The sequence below is a fragment of the Lissotriton vulgaris genome, chromosome 2_1 (genome assembly GCF_964263255.1).
Source record: "Lissotriton vulgaris chromosome 2_1, aLisVul1.2, whole genome shotgun sequence".
Classification (NCBI taxonomy): domain Eukaryota; kingdom Metazoa; phylum Chordata; class Amphibia; order Caudata; family Salamandridae; genus Lissotriton; species Lissotriton vulgaris.
Window position 1 is genome coordinate 1,922,142,259 of NC_141687.1, and position 19,684 is coordinate 1,922,161,942.

Here is a 19,684-nt window from a genome sequence, read left to right on the forward strand (position 1 = left end):
ATAAGTGTGAAAGCTCGAGGTGCCATTTATTTCCCAGCCAGGATACTCCAAAAAAGGAGGTCTGATGGCCCATTAATGTTGGCCTTTGTTTTCGGCTCAGCTGGAAGTTAAAATAACAAAGCCCCCTCGCCTGCAGATTGCTGCTCCGAATGAAAGCAGATAACTTGTGGGCTTTGCTGAATAAGCCTCGGCGTCCGAGAATTACTGTGGGATAAGTTCAGCATATTTCTGTATGGCTCATCTTCTTGGTAGTGGAGATGGCGTCCACCCTGTGAAAACAGTGGGTAGATGCCATCTTCTCGCGTGTACCCTCAATTTATGCCCTGATCTATCCCCAAACAAATGAAAAATAAAAATGCATACCAGGACACAGGAAACCATTTTCATGGTTAGTGATCTCTTCCAAAACAAAGGATACATTCCTTAATATGGCACCTTCTGGACAGCTGCTCACCACTTCTTCTATCTGACATTTGGCTGAAGACATCTGTTGGGATTGCAGGCAGGTAAACGCTTGTGAGAACTGGGGCTAGGAGTTTAAATAGTAACTTTGCTTGTCAATGTCACACACATTCCAGAAAACCAGAACAACGGAGCAGCAAAGTTATAGAAGCATGTAAGTGATGGAGTATTGTAGGTCACCGCCTACCAGACAGTGCAGTTGTCAGGCATGCGTCATCTGCACAAATCATTTGCAGGCTTTTTCAAAATTCCTCTACTTGGGTGAGCCCATTTAATTTGTGAAGCTGTCTTTATAGGAAGAAAGTATGAAAACACATTTCAGTCTCAATATCAGCCTAACATATGGTGATCTTGGGCAATTGTTACTGTTTATGGCCCATTCACTGTGAAGTGCAGTACAAGATCTTTGTACAAGAAAGAGCCAGCCATGTTGTAACACAATTTAACAATGTTTGGTTTTCACTTTGATGTGCAAACCATATGCTTTATTTATGACATCTGTGGCAACTCGGTTTGGAGAGTTGGATAAAGTCACTTTTTATAAAAGTTTTTTGTTTGTTTAGCTACACAATAACGATGTATTCCATTTGCAAATGTGCCTGTCTTGGAACACATGTATTACTGGATGTAAAAGACTTCCTCATTTGTCCTTGCAGGCACTAGGGTCACAATTTAAATAATGCAGCATGTGCAGTGGCAAAGAGGCAAAAATGTTTAGGTATCCCAGTGAGCATTGATTATTGCAACTTTTTACTACTAAACAAGCAGCCTCAAGTGCAGTTACCTTGAAAGCACGACGGTTAAGATTTGAATGGTGCAGCAGGTGCAGTGGCACAGGAGCCAAAAGCTATAGGAAACCCACTGAACACCAATTATTGCTATAGTTTACTACTAAACAAGCAGTCACAAGTGCAGTTACCTTGCAGGCACTAGGGTCATGTTTAGAGTGGTGCAGCAGGTGCAGCGGCACAGTGGTCAAAATGTCTAGGAAACCCACTGACCACAATTATTGCCAAATGTTAATATTAAGCAAGCATTCAAAACGGCAGTTACCTTGCAGACACTAGGGTCATGATTTGAATGGTGCAAAATCTGCAAAGACACATGAGCCAAAAGGTCTAGGAAGCCCATTGAACAACGATTATTTCTGTATTTTACTACTACTCAAGAATTCATGTGCGCTTTTTGGGTTCTTTTGTAACCTTTGCACCCAAAGTAACACATAGTCTAAAGCATCACTGTAATAAAAGCTGAAGCCTATTGGACTTTTCTGTCTACCTACAACTTATGTTACATTCAGTGAATTTATATGGCCCATTTTCACAGTTTTTGACACTATATATCTACTTATAACTTCCCATATGGCATTACATACCACGCACTGGGAAAGCCAATAGGTCTTTATTATGTGAGATCTCTTGGCTTTATCAAGAGTTTTTTCAGCCATATTATACAGCAGCCCTACCTTCAGTGCAAAGCGTGGACAATGCTACCTGTGTCATACAGATGTTTTTGATTACTTTCAGCCATTTGCAAAATAGCTAAAACACATTAGTAAAGCCAATACATTTCTTGTCGGCAAGACCTTTTGGCTTTACCAGTGTTTGCTTTTAAGCACAACTGATTGGGTGCTATGATGACCTGGGAACAGGATAGAGCAGGGAGAGACACTTATGTGCAGAATACATAGCCAAATGAGAAAAAAGCACAAACAGGTAAGGTCAGAAACATATTGAGGTAGATGCCGAGAAGGATGGACAAACAATAATGAAAACATATATAATTAAAAGGAGAGACAAAAAAAGGAATGAGAAACTTAGCAACAAAAAGTGATAACATAAAAAGATAAAAAGAGTCATATATGAGCGTTCAACGGAGATGGGTAGAGAGAGACTGATGTGGCAGAAACAGATTGGACACATGCAGGAAGGGACTGGCTGAAAGGGATAACGGCACACTTTGCTTCTCTCAGTGGACTCTGTGCCCCAGAAACTAGTGCGCCATAAGATGCTTGTGCAGGAGCAGTGGGAAGGACCCCCTGACAGCACTAGAAAAGCTTCACTTGGGGTCTATCTGACCAAGTACTCCAGGAGGCACTTGTGCAGCGGGAGGGGTATGGAACCCATGACAATGCTGGTAAAGCGTCATCGATTTCCCCGCAAGCAAGAGGCAGGAGCCCCTGACGGCACTAGAAAAGCACTGACTATTTCCTGCAGTGCCAGATGCAATGCGCATTACTCTAGAGGCGCTTGTGCAGCAGCAGTGGGAATTGCCCCTGACAGTGCTAGAAAGTGCAGATGATTCCCCGCAGCAAGAGACGTGGACAGACTGCACACAAGATAACTTAGAGCCTAGGGCAAGCACTTCCTGCACACCTCATCACCAGGAATCAGCAGGGGAAGGCCACCCCCATGACCTTTTGTGTCTACCCCTCTTTTTCCTGAAAGCGTTTAATGTAGCTGGTCTCTTTTGCTCATTTGTCCTGAGCCTAAATCCAGGTGTACTCATTTTCCCCTGTTGGTCCTTGACCTGGAAGAAAGCTTGCTGTGTATACACAGACTTTCCTACTATTCTTAGTCTAAGTTTCGCTCTGCTTGTCACTTTTGTAGTGTAGATCCTATATTCCCAATAGGCTCTGCGCATTGGAATAACATACACAGCAGTTTAGACGTAGGACTGAGGTCGACTAGGTCTCTACTGAATATGTTAGACTTAATTAGGTATACCAGCTAGCTCAGACGTCACTAGAAATGTTCTCGAATGAACAGGGAGGAGTTAACTTCCCTGATTAGACAAGAAGGGATTAGCTGATGACAACCGCATAAACACATGACAACTTTGCTCCCTCCAGAATAAGGAGTATATCTCCAGAGTCGTGTGAAAACAATAGATAGCTATTTCACTCAGTCAATTGTGCATACTTAGTTTCACCAGAGTGCAGAGAAATAGAGAGACAGGCGTTTTCAATAGAAGGTGTTATTTATTGAGCAGGTTTCTTTCTCATGCAAGAGAAGTGAATTGCCACAATTGCAATACTTGTCATAAAGTAAAGTGCGTACAGTAAAAGGAGTATTATGAAATAATACTGTAAAAGCATTGATATGGTTTCTGAGCCATATGATACTTAAAATGGATAAAATATATACAATTACATACAATGATAAAAGTTGACTAAACGTACTCAACTGGTGCTTCTAAGATACGCCCACCCCAGTGTACCTAACCTAAGCCTAGTACGTGGGAAGGAGTAAGGGAGTCGCAGTTTAAGTTAAGTTAGTTTTGCCAAGAATCTGAATCAAGAATTCTCTAAGGATCTAATCAGCTCCGTACCTTGGTTTTAGAATGAAGGAGGTCTTGTATCTCGTTCTCACGAATCGATCTCCCAGTCACCCGCAGGGTGACTGGAAACACTGGAGCTGGATTTTCTCGGCAGGAGAAAAGACAGCATCTTTCTCAGTGCGTCAAATGGGGGGGACGGCTTCCTTCGACACTCGCATCAGCTGGGCTTTGGGTAAGTAGATAGCCGCTCTGCTCCAAACCACCGTGTGTTGCTTAAGGCAAATGCTGGTATATTTATACCGGGAAGGTGCCATGTTTGACGTAAGGTTGGACATAAGACGTCAATAAGAACCGTCACTAGGAACTGGCAGTTCTTTCAGGACTCGCAGGAGTTCTAGGACAAATCAAAACAAACGCAGGGGGAATTCCCAGGTTGCTGGAGGTTTGGTTTGCTTAAAGAACTTGTTGTACTTTCTAGGAGTCTAAGGAAGTAGCCTTGCCGTATTTGGACTGCATTGGCTATTACTAAATATGGATATGATTCTTATGCCTTTATAAGGATATGATTTGTTATAACCACATAAGGGCATAAATAGGGGATATTAAATTAGGGTCCTAGATACGTTTACAACACATTTTGTTGGCTCTTGAAATTTCCTTGTGGTCTGGTGAGGAGATGACCACCCTATTTATTCTTGTCCTTTGCTCTTCGGTGAGGGGGGGCTGAAACCCATGTGTCAAATCCATGGATTAAGTGCTGACCAACTGTTGATTGTAGTTTTTTTACTGGTCACTCTAGCTTGATTTATATTGCGATACTCAGATTGCAGCTTGTATTTGCTGGTTGGGCGGGGCTGTAGTTTTGTAGGGATGCCCAGACGTGGGTCCCTTGCTCACTGTGCCTCTGGATTCAAGCTAGCCTGGCTGAAATAGGGTGACATACCCCAAAACCGTTCCCAGGATGCTAGGTTCCTGTCTAGGGAGGGCCTGTCTTGGCAGTTCGGACTGGGCTGGTCACATGAGGCACACGGTCAAGACTGATTTGCATATGGCTGGGTCCAAACTGGGGTGGCGTAGTGGGCAAAAGAATGATGGATTTAACCCAGATCTCTTGACTGGGGGAGAATGTTTGAATCATTCAGCATTCCGTTCATCATCTGATGCAGTTACACTTTTCACCCTAAATGGTATAGGTATGCCTAGCCGTGGGTCCCTTGCTCACTGTGTCACTGGATTCAAGCTAGCCAGGCTGATGAAGGGTGACATACCCCGAAACTGTTCCCAGGATGCTTGTTTCCAGTACAGGGAGGACCTGCCTTGGCAGTTAGGTCTGGACTATTCCCATGAGGCACAGGGTCAAGACTGATTTGCATATGGCTGGGTCCAAACTGGGGTGGCGTAGTAGGCAAAAGAACAATGGATTTAACCCAGATCTCTTCACAGGGGGAGAATGTTTGAATCATTAAGCATTCTGTCCATCATTTGTTGCACTTACACATAAAACAGAGGCAGAACTCTGAAAAAAAATTCTTCTGAGACAGCAAATAGAAACAAGAATTTCAATTTTCACAACCAGGCTAGTGTGTATAACACCCAGCAGTGTATTGCTAAATGTGTTGTCAGCAACGCAACTCATACAGTGCATCTGCAGTGGCACAGTAAACGACTGACACCATCCTTTTAACATAGTTTTGTTTCCGAAATGCTGCGATAATCCAAAGTCTCCGAGGGGCATATTATCAAGGGGGTTTATCTCCGCTTTTTTGGCTTTAAAAGCCAAGAAAGCGGAGATAAAATTATCTCCCTATTACCTAGCTGTCGCTAACACCAGTTAGCGACAGCTAGTAGGAGATAGCGACCATCTTGGGCCCCACTTTGCATGTCAGTGATATTTATCGCTAATGACATGCAAAGTGGGCGTGCCAAGATGTTAGCGACTGGGAACAGTCGCTAACATTGCTATCTCCTATTACCAACTTTTGGAGATATTCGCACTAAGCGCGAATATCTCCAAAAGCTAACACCTGCCCTGAGCAGTTCTTAGCCATGTTATCTAATGGGAGGTGGATAACATGGCTAAGAGCATTAGCTCGGTAATGCATGAACATCGCTGACTTTTCAGCGATATTCATGCATTGCGGCTGATTTTTATCGCATTTGCGATAAACCTTGGTAATACCAAGGTTTATTTGCGATAAAAATCGCCGCAGCTCAGCGGTAAATTTTTGTCTCTAACCAAGCAATAGCGATAATTATCGCTATTGCTTGGTAATATGCCCCCTAGAGATCAACAGTTTCCTTGGTTTACTTCTTTGAGGCACTTTGCTACTGTCTGTATTTGACCATTTTTAATGTTCCATTATTAGAATGTTTTGCAACTGCCCCTTAAATTGCGCATTGCAAAATACACCCGCCAAGTGCTTAGATCTGTATTGAGATAAAGGAGTTCCTGTTTCCTTTGTTTAAAAAAAATGCATCTGTTTTTCGCACTGAACAATATGATTCATTTATTTCAATTAGCCCGTTTTACTTCTCTTTATTATGCTATGAGCTCTGCTGGAGGAAGCAGAGGCCATAGAAAAGAGTGATAGAGACTAGACACCTGGGAAAAGGCTGGCAGGACAGGCAAGGAGAGGCTACTTACCCTTGAAAAGAGGCTTAGCGCTGAACAGTCTTTTCTAACTTCACGCCTCCGACAAAATAGAAAGTGAATGTAAGCAGATACAATAAGCATTCACACCTGTACAGTGTATCTGTTTAGTCAATGGTCACTTAGTGAAGTCCTGATCCACCCTCCGCCAGTCTACAATGGCTTCCTCTTCCACCCCAGCCCACAATGACTGGTTCGTGGCCCTGGGCAGGACAGGGCTGAAACTCAGCACTCCCGGGGCTACATTAAAAAGTGTTGCTTTCAGTGCATCATAATGGGTGTTGCTAGGAGACCCTAAACATCCGCAAATCAGGGCTGGAACACAGTAAGCCCTGGTTTAATCCAACATAACTATAAAGGTTGGTCCATGCGCACTAGCACATAAGTCCGTGAAAAGTGCTGGGCTTTTGGGCCCACACTGTCACGAGCGTGACATAGTGACAGCAAGCCAGGCAGAACTAAGTTTTAGTTACTATTGTAATCACTACAATAGTAATTATTAAATCTATGTTGATTCTGAAGGAAATTGGGTGGGCACAGCCCCTTTGCCTATAGCAAGAAACCGCCCTTTGAGAAAGAGGCTGCAGTTATAGTGGGTGGAGATTTCAGTGTGATTTTTGAACCCTCAGCCTTATTTAGGGACATAGCAGGTGAGGAAGACCAATCCTGGGGCATCCCACAACTATCTGGCCCCTGCATTCCAACCCACACTAAGGTGCTCTGCAGTTGCTGGATTTTTGTCTGTGCTACCATTGGAGAGCTAGCAATGGGAGAACATCTTCAGATGTAGAGAGGTGCTCCACCTTTACAAGTAATCTGTACCACAGTCATATTGACTATATCGTGAATATGAATTGTGCCTCCTTATCCTCCTGGACCTTTCCTCTGCGTTTGATACTGTTAATCAAGACAACCTCCTATTCATTCTAGAGCATAGGATTGGCCTATCTGGTAGGGTTTTGCAATGGTTCTCGTCCTTCCTCCATCACAGATCCCAAAGAGTGAAGGTGAACCACTCTCTCTCCCAGCCATCACCAGTATCCATGGGGGTCCCCCTAGAGTCCGCCCTATCTCCCATACTCTTCAACCTGTTCTTGGTACCATTAGCTCTAAATTCCATGGACATTCTCTTCCATATGTATGCAGATGACACCGAACTTTATCTGAAAGTCTCCTCCCCGACAACATCATTTCACTCAACACTACCATATTGACTGCTCAAAACTGGTTAACTGAGAACCGCCTCCTTCTCAACACTTCCAAAACAGAATTCCTTCTCATTTCTCCTTTGAATCACACTCCTAAGTTAGACCTCTGGATGAACCACCTCATTGCCTTCAACTGCTCCCCCCTCATTATTGACTCAGCAAAATCTCTTGGAATCACCCTGGACAAGCCCCTGAACATGAAGACTCCTATTAGGAATGTTTGCAAGGGAGCTAACCATCTGATGAGGACACTCAGGAATCTCAAACCTTTCATCCCACAAGCTGACTTCAAGCAAGTGGTCCAAGCGCTGGTTTTGCCAAGGATAGACTATGCAAGTGCTACGCTCTGTGGTCTCCCCAAAAATACCTTGGTCCCTCTACGGGCCTCATTGAATGCGGTGGCCAGATTGGTCATGGGTTCCAAAAGAAATGCGCACATCTCCACAGGCTTAAAATCACTATACTGGCTACCCTACGAAGCAAGAATACAGCTAAAGATTGCCTGCCTATCACACAAAGCCCTCCATTTCAAACCCCCCAGTTATCTAGTGCAAAAGCTGGAGCTATCCGGAGGGGGTAGACCCTCTAGGAGTGCTAACTCCCTCCTCCTGAAACCTCAGATCTTTCGCTAAAGGAGAATGTGTCCCCAAACCTTCTCCGGCTCTGCTCTGAAGATCTGGAACTCTCTCCCACCAGAAATACAGAGAATCTCCTCTAAGGTTACTTTCAGAATGGAAGTAAAAAGATTGCTTATGAACAAGTTCCTACCTTAATAGGGTGCTGGATTGTCTGCTCTAATGCATTGGGCTTACACCTTTAAGCCCTGCACTGGATGTTATTCTTGTTTTTTTTCCCTTCTCGAATCATTTGTTCCCCTCCTAGTTCGCTATGTGCCAGTTGTTATGTTACTCTTTGTCGACCCCTTCATTTGTATCTGTCCTTGTGCTGTCAGTTCTATTTTGATATGTGCTCTGTTTGTTGTCCTGATAAGACACATGTACTGCAACTTTTACCTTCCTCTCCCTTCAATTGTAAAGCGCTCCGATATCCCTCGGGATCATGTTCGCGCTATATAAAACTTTATAAATAAATCGTTATACACTTACCTTCCTGGGAAAACCTTGCTGACATAGAAGTCTTGTCTTGGTTTAAAAGTGACCGTTTTTTCTTGTCTCTTACTTTGCCAGGCCAGGCAACATTTTTTGCCTTGCAGGGACTTAACGATTACTAAAATTCAGAGGAAGGTGAGATGGGATTGTGTTGTTAACAACTAGAGTGTCTACACCCAATTGTAGCAGGAGTTGGTACCCATCCTGAACGTTCTCGCTGAGCCCGAGTTTGTACCCCATTACATCATGAAAGCTCTTGCTAATTCGTAAGTAAACCCCCTCCTGAAAAGAGTTCACTTTAGGGTACAGAGCCCATGTGGTACGACAGGGACTGTAAGACAGGCAAGTGCAATTTAATCAATGCCCTCAAAGGAGGCTTCTCTCTATAGATCCAGTCTTTGAGAGCCTCCTATAAATCTATACAAAAGAATGCGAAACTATCCTGTGACACTCCATCTATATTGATATACTATAAGCTGCCCAAACCGAGAACCAGCTAGCTTTCTGGCACTTGATATCCCATGGTGCTTCGACAAGCAGAATGTGGCCTCAGTCTAACATCCTCCTGCAAGTATAAATCAATCACTTTCGATCTTTTCAAAGCACACCACTGACTTTTACTTTTCTTCCTGCAGATTTTGATGAGTTGGGAAATGTTTTACCTATTTCACCTTTCCTGAAACCATGTTAAAGAAGTAGGCTATTTCATTCCCAAAAGATGGGTAAAGCCCCGGAGTCAGAAAGAATTCCTGTGGATCAATTTATCTCTGAACCTCTTGTCTGGATGTTGTTGGCTTCGACAAAGCTTGCTAGCTGAGTGTTAATGCCCTTTTCGATTACTTTGGCTGGGGAATGGAAGCAAGGAGATGCACTTGACTTTTTTGAGATCCGTCGGGTCTGTGGAGGGTTTCTTCAAGAGGGGGTTGACTTAGGCTGGTTTCCAGTCATTGTGGAAGGTGTCGTTTTGAAGGAGCAGTCGATCGTCTGACGTTCAGGTGCGATGGCCAAGGCGGCTCTGTGGAAGATGTGGGGGGTGGGCAGGAGTCCCAGGGTGCCCTGGAGTGAATGCTTTTCAGGGTCTTTAAAGTGTCTTCTGTTATGAGTGGGGCCTAGTTGAGCAGGGTCGAAGGATGGTGTTGCTTGAGGCGAGGGCAGGAGTGGTGCTGAGGTCTTGGTTTTCGAAGTGGTCATAGATCATCTTAATCTTCAGGTGGAAGAAGATGCTGAGGCTGTTGCAGAGGGCTTGCGAGAGAGGGACGTCTGTTGTTTTGCTGCAGACTTTGGCGAATTCCTTGATGATGGGAAAGAGTTCTTTGGTATTGTGAGTGTTAGTGAGGATTCTGTCTTGGAGGGATTTCTTCCTTGTGGATTTGATGCGATAGTCATGTGCGGAGGTGGCTGCTCTGTAGGTGGTGTGTGTTTCCAGGGTTTTGTTGTTCCTCGATGTCTTTTCAAGTTGTCGGCAGGAGCATCTGGATTCTAGGAGTGCAGGGGTGAACCAGCTTGCTTTCTTGATGTGTCTTCCTGTGTCTTTCTTGAGGGGGAGGCGAGTGTGTCAGCACAGTTCATGATCCAGTGGTGGAGGTTGCGTGCTGTGGTTTAAGCATCTGATGGAGTCTGTTGTAGGGTGCAGATGAGGGAGGAGGTGAGCTTGTATTCTGTGGCCTTGTTCCAGCTTCTATGGGAGAGGCTGTGGGCGTGCTTGTCTACAGTGTTTTTTTAAGGCGAAGTGGATGCAGTGGGGATCTGTCCAGAGGAGCTCTATGGTGTAGCTGTAGGAGACGCTGTTTGTTTCTGTGAAGATAGGGTCGAGTATGTGTCCTGCTGTGTGTGTGTGTGTGTGTGTGGTGACTAGCTGCTTCAGGGAGAGAGGGACATCTGTTGTTTCGCTGCAGGGTTTGGGGAATTCCTTGATGCCGGAGAAGAGTTCTTTGGTATTGTGAGTGTTAGTGAGGATTCTGTCTTGGAGAGATTTCTTCCTTGTGGACTTGATGAGATGGTCGTGTGCGGAGGTGGCTGCTCTGTAGGCGGTGTGTGTTTCTGGGGTTTTGTTGTTCCTCCATGTCTTTTCAAGTTGTCGGCAGGAGCATCTGGATACTAGGAGTGCAGGGGTGAACCAGCTTGCTTTCTTGATGTGTCTTCCTGTGGCTTTCTTGAGGGGGGTCGAGTGTGTCAGCGCGGTTCGTGATCCAATGGTGGAGGTTGCGTGCTGCGGTTTTAGCATCTGATGGAGTCTGTGATAGGGTGCAGATGAGGAAGGCGGTGAGCTTGTCTTCTGTTGTCTTGTTCCAGCTTCTATGGAGGAGGCTGTGGGCTTGCTTGTGTAGAGTGTCTTCTTTAAGGCGCAGTGGATGCAGTGGAGATCTGTCCAGAGGAGCTCTATGGTGTGGCTGTAGGAGACGCTGTTTCTTTCTGCGAAGACAGGGTCGAGTGTGTGTCCTGCTGTGTATGTGGTGACTAGCTGCTTCAGTCCTATGCCTGCGAGGTTCTCTAGGAGAGAGACTGTGTTAGGGTTGTAGTGGTTGTCAAGGTGGAAGTTTAGGTCACTGAGTAGGATGAAGTCTGTGAAGGTGAGGGCATGGGGTGCGATGAGGTTGACGATGAAGTTGGTAAAGGGAAACGAGTGCTGGGCAGCCTGTAGATGAGGGTTCCAGGGAGAGTCATTTGAGGGTTGGTCTGGATCTGGAAGTGAAAGTGAAGGTACTCCATGAGGGTTGTTGTGTTGTACGGATGGTGTTCGTCATGCGTAGGGTGCGTTTGTGAATGATGGCGATGCCTCCTCCAGGGTGGCTCGGGCAGTCCTTCCGCAGGATCTTGTATCTGTCTGGAATTGTGGTGGCGATGTCGGGTGCAGAGTTGGCGCTGGTCCTGGTTTCTGCGAGGAAGGTGAACTTGGGCGAGATGGTGTTGAGGAGATCCCAGATTTCTATGGCGTGCTTGTGTAGGGAGTGTACTTTAAGGAGAATGCAGTTGAGAGGTTTTTGGGTAGTCAGGATGGCTGTGGGCTGGTGCTGGGGTACGGAGGTGGCTGAAGGTGCAGTGGAAGTTTAGACAGGAGAGAGGGGCCTTAGGTGCTGTTCAGCTTTGAGAGCTGGCATTTGTTGATGCGTCTGGGGTTGGGAGCATGGAGGGTGCTGGAGTCGTAGCGGAGGTGGGCTGGAGGACCAGGGTCCATGGCGCTGGTCGCGGTCGCAGTCGGGTCAAGGACAGGCACAGATGGGCTTGCCTTTGGTTCACCAGTGGCGAGGTCGCGCATCGGCTGCCATTATGTAGGGGTAAGGGGGAGCGCCAGTCAGCTGGGAGGCGGGTAGGACATAATGGAGTAGGTTGGGGCCGAGGGAGCAGCAGTGGCAGCCAAGAAAGCACAGCAAGGAAAAATGCAGATAATGAAGAGACAGAGGAAGAAGAGAAATAAGAGGGCAGAGACGAAAAGAAGCAAGAGAAAAATGGAGAAAAAAGAGGCAAAAGAGGTTGAGACGGAACAGCACATGAGCGGAGTGCTCTTCCACTGGACCACCAGGGTTGAGGTGCAGGCAGTAGCCTGCGGGTGGAGGAGGGCCTCAAGCACCCTACAACAGGAAGCTCAAGGGTCAGGGGGCAACACTAAGTGGTGGAGCTGCACAGGATTGAGGAGGCGGGTTAGCTGGGAGGTGGGTAGGATACACTGGAGGGGGAGGGATGTTGAGGCAGCAGTGGCAGGGGAAAAAGCACTCCAAGGAAAAACATGGAAAATTTTAAAATGAAGAGACAGAGAAAGAAGAGAGAAAAGAGGACAGAGATGAATAGAAGCAGGAGGTAAAACAGAGAAAAAAGAGGCAAAAGAGGCAGAACAGCAGAAGAGCGTAGAGCTTTTCCACTGTACCACCAGGGATGAGGAGCAGGCAAAAGCCTGCAGGAGGAGGAAGGCCTTGCAACAGGATAACGAGAAGCTCATGGGTCAGGGGGCAACTCTCAGTGGTGATGCTGCGCGGGAGAGAGCAGTCACACTGAACAGGTCATATATGAGTAGGTAAACACCCGTTACAACGCAACTTTTACAAGGCACTACCATTACAACGCTACTTTTACAACGCCGGATCCATTACAACGCATGCCTTTACAACGCATGACATTACATAGCAGATGCTATTACAACGCATGCCATTACAACGTAAGTATAGGTAAGTATATAATTTTATTTTCTATTTTATTTAACATTATTTAATTAATTTAATCAATATTAAAAATAAATAAATATATTAATTTGTGTATTTTTATAAAATAAATTAAATATATTAATTTAAGTAATTTTAGGGTTCAGGGCTAGGTTTGGGTTTTGGGGTACAGGGGTATTTTTAGGGTTCAGGGCTAGGTTTAGGTTATGAGGTACAGGGGTATTTTTAGGGTTCAGGGCTAGGTTTGGGTAATGGGGTACAGGGGTATTTTTAGGGTTCAGGGCTAGGTTTGGGTTATGGGGTACAGGGGTATTTTTAGGGTTCAGGGCTAGTTTGGGGTTTTGGGGTACAGGGGTATTTTTAGGGTTCAGGGCTAGGTTTGGGTTATGGGGTACAGGGGTATTTTTAGGGTTCAGGGCTAGGTTTGGGTTTTGGGGTACAGGGGTATTTTTAGGGTTCAGGGCTAGGTTTGGGTTTTGGGGTACAGGGGTATTTTAAGGGTTCAGTTTTTAAAAAATACTTTAATTAAATTAAATAAATTTATTTTAGTAATTTTACTATTTATATATATATTTAATTTTAAAATTACAATTACATTAATTAAAAATGTATTTAATAAATAAAATTAATCAAATATTTATTAATTACACTTAAAAAAAAAATATACTTACCTATACTTACGTTGTAATGGTATGCGTTGTCATAGTATCTGCGATGTAATGTCATGCTTTGTAAAGGCATTCATTGTAAAGGATCTTGCGTTGTAAAAATTGCGTTGTAATGGTATGCGTGGTAAAAGTATGCGTTTTAACGTCATACATCCATATGAGTATACTCCTTATCTAATACTACCTATACTAACAAGAGCATAGTGGGAGTACCCTCTTAGAGATCCATTAGGATAGCCTTACTGCAATACCTGGGTATGATCTGCAAGGAGGCCAATCTGATAAATAGAAGGCTATCATCCTTTGCAGGATAGAGGTTAGCGGAGTTGCATCTCAGCCACAATGCATCGCGTTTCAGGACAATCCAGGCTGAAGTTCTCGTCTGTCGAAGTAATGCAGGGACTATTTCTATATTAAAAGCACTGTTCCAATCCCACTTATCAAAGGTGCAGAACTGATGTGATGATTTGCCTGGAGCATTTAAGCTGTCTCCAACCAGGCAGTCAAATACAAGTGCAATGTGCTTAGCCTTGAACAGTGAACAAACAACACGATAGCTGACTAAGAACTGAACTGCCTATAAAATATCTTCTCAGTACATAATCGTTTAAGTGTAAAACGCAAAAAGTCACCATTAGAAAAATATGTCAATCTAAACGTAAAACTAAAATGGAGACTTTGAGCGGGCCCTGTTGTACTTTACAACTGCGCACATTACTAGGTGTTCTTCATGGATGTCTCTGAAAAAAAATAGAAAAGTACGCTCAGGCAGAGTAAACCTCTGCCCATGCTTTACTGATTTTTCATGAATATGGTACCAGATTTTTTCAGTAGCACTTAATTTTCACAAGCTAAGGAGCTTTTAATGTACAAGAGCTCCTCATAGTGCAAACTGCTTTTAGTTCTAAATCGAAAATTGTAAACAACAACATTCTTTGCATACACATGAAGTGGCAATTACGGCTCTATTATTAAATCCTGAAACCTTCAAACCTAGACATGAGTAACAGACAGTTAAGACCATCTTAAAAAAGACAGACCGTTTTCTACCCTGTCTGTGAATTTCACAGTGTTAGGACATTTTACCTCCATACATACTATTTTCCTTGAAATCGCTTTCCTATAAGTCACACCATCTTGCATAGCTTTTGAAACCTCAAAAAACAAGCAAAGAAACAGGCGACTGGCTTTCCTAGTGCTGTAAATCTGAGAGGAATTTGGCTAATTTCCATGCACTTTCACATTCATATACAAACACACAAAACATTTTTTGTTTGATTGTTTTTAGCAATAGTCATTGCCAGTTTGCAACAGTTTGCCATTTTGTTTCTTCCGTATGTCAGCTCCAAATGAGAACATGATAACAATTACAGTCTGAAAAGATGCTTGCAGCATGTGTATATAAACCTGCTCTGGTACAGAATGATCCGCCAATCTCCAGCCCCTGGTGGCTTTCTTTAGCACATAGCCTGCAGAACATTACCGTGCTGCATTGCTCTGGTCTTTTATTCAGAACTTCTCTCAGGGATTGTCAATGTGCACCTGTTCAAATGCAGTCTCTGTCTGGTGGTTGGCTGGGTGATCAAAGCCACAGCTCAGAATAAGCATGCGTGTGATGCTACCTGCTGTGGAAACCAACTACTCAGTGACTGCCAAAGGGATCAATGGTACCTCATGAATATAGTCCAGTTTAAATGCCCTCATTCCCTTGTATACAATTCTAGAGTAAATATGCAAGCTGAATATTCCAATAGAAGCGTGTAAATTATTTTGTTTGTTATCTACTGCTACATAGAGTGTCGCTGAGAAGGATTCTGCAGTTCATAATGGCGTTTCTGGTGCAAATTACTAACATCTATGAGTTATTTTATAAATATGGCATTTCTGAATAATGAAGTTTGTTTATCTACCAATGCCTGTCTAAATATTAATATGGCAAAAGACACACAATTGATGGATGGAATGCAGAACAAATCAAAACATTCACCCCCAGTCAAGAGATCTGGGTTAAATCCATCATTTATTTGCTCACCATGCCACCCGAGTTTAGACCTGGCCATATGCAAATCAGTCTTGACCCTGTGCCTCATGGGAGCAGCCAGCCCCAACTGCCAAGCCATGCCCTCCCTGGACCGGAAACAAGCATCCTAGGGCCAGTTTCGGGGTTTCACCCCTCATCAGCCAGGATAGCTTGAATCCAGTGGCACAGTGAGCCTGGGACCCACGTCTGGGCATACCTGGCGCACTTAGGGCGAGAAAGCAAAAGACACACAATTGATGGACTGAATGCAGAACAAATCAAAACATTCACCCCCAGTCAAGAGATCCAGGTTAAAGGATGCTTGTTTCCAGTCCAGGGAGGACCTGGCCTGGCAGTTCGGGCTGGACTATTCCCATTGGGTGCAGGGTCAAGACTGATTTGCATATGGCTGGATCCAAACTGGAATGGCATGGTGAGCAAAAAAACTATGGATTTAGGCCCAGATCTCTGTACTGGGGTGAATGTACGACATTGTTCTGGATTTTGTCCACCAATTGTTCTTTTTGCATTTGTCACCCTGAGCGGGATGGGAATGCCCAGAAGTGTGTTCCGTGCTCTCCATGCCACTGGAGTCAAGCTATCTTGGCTGATGAGGGCTGAAAGCCCGAAACTGGTCCTAGAATGCTTGTTTCCAGTCCAGGGAGGACCTGGTCTGGCAGTTCCGACTGGACTGTTCCCATTGGGCACAGGGTCAAGACTGATTTGCATATGGCTGGGTCAAAACTGGAATGGCATGGTGAGCAAAAAAATGAAGTATGGGAAGGGGTCCCACTATTTCACATTCATTAGTCAAATGAGAACAATGGGGTGTGGAGTTGACAGCAGAGAACAATGTGTTGTCGACGTTTCGACCCTCGTACTCGCAGATATGAGTATTAATCTTGCCGTGGGGTCTTCCTCAGGACTGGGGAGTTGGGGACACGTGACCTAGTTAGTGTACAAATATACATGTATTATCATAAAGGGACAGAAATTCACCGTAAATTACTCAAACGTAACAGAGCACGCCAACCATTTCATGATGATGGCTGACAGTTAGCAGAGAGTGTCCCGCCAGGTGGGATAGACATAATGCAACAGTTGTGTCGCCAAAAGCGCTACTAATGCAACCAATTAATGTGTTATTAATTGATCCTAAATCAAACGTCGACAACACATTGTTCTCTGCTGTCAACTCCACACCCCATTGTTCTCATTTGTTGTACATTTGGAGTATGATTTTTGTAAAACAATTTATATGAACCTATTGGTCCGGTTCTGGGTACATGAACATGTAACTCCATTGAATCTGTCTTATTCGTCGATTTTACTGTCACTTCAAACCCTTTTCCTTCACTCATTACCCACACGTATCACACCCCCTCCCCCTTTTCCCAACTTTTGGGGCACTGTAAAATAGTCACTGACTAATGAATGTGAAATAGTGAAGTATATGCAAGATATCAGCACATTGTGAATAAAACAATGTGTCTTTATGATTTGTCTATTTGATTGTTCACACATTCTTTGTTATTATTTCATGCTTACTGGGACCCCTTCCCATACTTCATTTGATAACCCAGGTCCCCGTAACTTTGTCTGGGTATAACCCCCCTACTTATAGCCCATGGTGAGCAAAAAAGCGATAGATTTAGGCCCAGATCTCTGTACTGGGGTGAATGTATGATTTTGTTCTGATCTCTGTCCATGAATTGTTCTTTTTGCATAAATCTTAATGTGGATCATATATTATTTATTGAGCTAGTATTGCAAGTTGGAATTGCTAGGTAATATGGTTTGACTAAATGACAAGTTTGGCAGAGTCAAGCTGCATTTTACATCATGGACACATTTGTCACATTTCAATGAGACTGGCTTCTTACTTTTGATTGAAATATTATTCATAACCTAGATCGCATTTTAGCTCTGATGTTCTAGTTTTTACACCTTATAAAAGAATCAGTCGTTTTCGAAGGCTATCTGGGCACATTCACTTTTTTCTCACTGAAATTTGCTCTAGTGGATTAATCCGAAAGACTATGGGCCCGATGTAGGTAAATCCCATTTACTGATTTTGAAATACCGAATTTTACCGATTCGGTATTTCAAAATCGGTAAATGGGATGTAGGTCCCAACATCTGGATTCGTTACCGAATCCTTAACAATTCTTTAATTACCGATTCGGTAAATACCGAATCGGTAATGCCCATTCATTCCTATGGGCTTTGAAGCCCATAGGAATGATTAGGCATTACCGATTCGGTATTTACCGAATCGGTAATTAAAGAATTCACAAGGGTGCAGGGGGTGTCACTTTGACACCCTCTAGCACCCCCAAAACGGGCATGTGTGCAATGTGGCACACAGACATGCCCTAAGGGCACGTCTGTCTGTCACATGGCACATGTGTACATGCACAGATGTGCATGTACACAGGAATCGGTATTTTACCATGGATTTGTATTCCATGGTAAAATACCGATTCTGTAAGCCATGTGCTGATGTAACATTGGCTACCTACATTGCATTTTCGGTAATTTTACCGAATCGGTATCATTACCGAATCAGTAAATATTACCGATTCGGTAAATTTACCGATTCGGTAATGATAACGATTCGGTAAAATTACCGAAAATGTGCCCCTACATCTCGATAGCCCTTTACCGATCGGAAACGGCCGAAAATAGGTATTTTGGGCCGATTCCAATCGGTAAAGGGCTACCTACATCGGGCCCATATACTCCTACCAAAAAATATGTTTACTCATAAATGAACTAAAATGTAATAAATCAACTTAATTTCTGATGTTGGGCAGCAGAGAATCACAAACCTGGGGTTTCTACCTCTGAAAGCATATGTTCTTGTAAATACATTTTCAGGATTTTTAGCATAGTAATAGTTGTGTATGAAAGAGCATAGAATGAGAATGGGTGAATATCCTATAGTTAATTCTGTATATAGTACTAGACTTTTGACTAAGGTAATTTTTGTTACAGATATAATTTAAACTTCAATGTGCATGTCAAAAGGGAGGCAGTGCACATCTCAGAGTGTAAGGAAGCTGTGTACAAATTCAGCAATCTTTATGACTGCTGCTATAAGGGTGTCCCTATGTTTATGGTGCACACTAATTACTTTAACTTGTGACTAAATAGATGCAACTCAATCAACTTCATACATAAACACTGCACTATGTAGACAACGTGACATTGAAATTGTGAGTAAAAGGGCTAGTACCTAGGTATAGGGCTAAGGGCAGGGTTATGATGAGGCATTGAGTTAGATTCTGGTTCAAAATGGTATTGGGAAAAGTTGATTGCTAGAAATAGGGTTATGGTAAGCGGTATTCTTTGATTTATATTTTTGTTAAAGAGTAATAGTTATGTTAGACATAATCTTTGAATTATTGTAAAGAGTAGGGATTTGTTAGCGTTATGTTTGGAGCTAAATTCAGCATTAGTACACTGGTTATGGTAGGCCTATGATAAGGGTAAGAGGTAACGGTAGTCCTATTCATAGGGGTCGGTTTAGAATTAGTAAAGGGGGAGAACTGTTGGAAGAGGTGAATAAAGGTGGGCCCCACAAACTTATGGTCTCCTAAAAGAGATGATGAAGGTTTAAGAAGCACAGAGAATGACCCTTTTGTTGGCGTTCTGCAAGCGTCGCTTTGTAAATATGGAGCGTGGCATAGTTGGTAAAAGTGACACTCCGGTGGCACTACACCCCTGTCAGTATGCCCCCAAATAAGAAACTCGCGTGAGCTGTAGCTACCACCCATTGTAACTGAACATGGGTATTCAGGAATGTGCTAGAATCCTGGTGCTCTAACAATTGAAAGTTGCCCCAGAACAGTATAGTTTCCTGTGAAGTCATCCACTGGGCAAAGCCATTTTAGAGTTTCTGGAATGGAATGATATAGCAGAAGTGGAGGCAAAACCCCTAATGACAATATTAATTGAAACAGACAACCCCTGTGCCAAAGGGGAACATTGATGGTTAATGGGCAACCTTAAAATCTGTAAATATCCAAAGCTATACAAGAAACCCATGGCCACTATCACTCTCCTTATGCTAAGTTCATCAAACCTTTGTAACTACATCTAAGAACACTGAAATATCTTGGTTTGGGTCAG

At 43.7% G+C, this 19,684-nt stretch overlaps 1 protein-coding gene across 2 annotated transcripts in view; it reads left to right on the forward strand.

Annotated features, from left to right (window-relative positions):
• AGBL1 (AGBL carboxypeptidase 1) overlaps positions 1-19,684 on the forward strand; it is a 3,462,078-nt gene that overhangs the window by 161,164 nt on the left and 3,281,230 nt on the right. The window lies entirely within an intron of this gene.